The following is a 1,148-nucleotide window of genomic DNA, read 5'->3' as shown; positions in this document are numbered from 1 at the left end:
GCTCTAGTAATGGGAGGTACACACTTAGCATTACATGAATAAGGGATTTTCGAAACCGCACCTAGATCAAGCATCTACTTTCAAGCTATGAGAACCACCATTTCTCCATCTTGCCTCACCAAGATAATACGGCATACCCAGCTTTGGCATGGCCCATGACTCGTACGATCGAGGCCTTGACAAGTGCTTTACTCGTAGAGCTCCTAGATCTAACCGGTTTCTGTGCATTGATTGTTCATAATCCGAATAGACCATCCATTCGATTATGTAATCCCAATCCCGGAGCTCCCACTCAATCAAGCATATTCTATATCTTGATTAAGTTACATGTATTCATTCACTATGGACCATCCATAAGAATGAATCATGTCTATTTGAGTTACGGTTGATCAGATTATGCAACGATTGTGTAATCGGACCTCGAAAACGGAAATTTTCGGAATCTCGACTTCGGACCGTCCGTTCCAGGTGTGGAACGGACGTACCAACCTGTGAGAACCGCTGGAACGGACGGTCCATAAGGTGAGAACGGACGGTCCACAAAATATCACGGAACGAACGTTCCATGATGCTGGAACGGATGGTCTAACACTCAGACTGTCCGGTCCAGTTTCGCAGTCCGAGTTCTCCTGTTCGACCCAAGGATTGTCCGTTACCCTTGGACCGTCCGTTCCGGAAACCCAGAACGGACGGTCTAGGGTTAGATCACGTGATCAGATCACGTTTTCCCGCGTTCTCGGCCCCGATCAGACCCGAAACTGATCCGAATTCTTCTGTACACCCAAAATTCGAACTCCTGCACTCTATGCAACATGAAACATGCAATCTACACTAGATTCAATCATCAAACATGCATAGAAATCAAAGCAAACATGGATTCAAACAATTCAAATCCTAAAACGTGAGTGATCGGGTTCTACGAAATCAAAACAGAGCAACCAGGCTCTAATACCACTGATGGGTTTCCTGGGATCTCTAGAGCGAATCCTATTCCTAAGAGATCGATTCTAGGGTTTGCGCAGTGGATATAAAACAAAATTTAATAAACCCTAGAACCATGTTGCTATTGAATCGTAGAAACGTTAGAACGCTTACCTCAATCGATCCGGGGCCTGTATCAATCGAAGAACACGTCTGATCACGAAAGG

This window comes from Tarenaya hassleriana, unplaced genomic scaffold (genome assembly GCF_000463585.1).
Source record: "Tarenaya hassleriana unplaced genomic scaffold, ASM46358v1 Cleome129, whole genome shotgun sequence".
Lineage (NCBI taxonomy): Eukaryota > Viridiplantae > Streptophyta > Magnoliopsida > Brassicales > Cleomaceae > Tarenaya > Tarenaya hassleriana.
The sequence above is the reverse complement of the archived record's forward strand: the minus strand, read 5'-3'. Positions refer to the sequence as shown.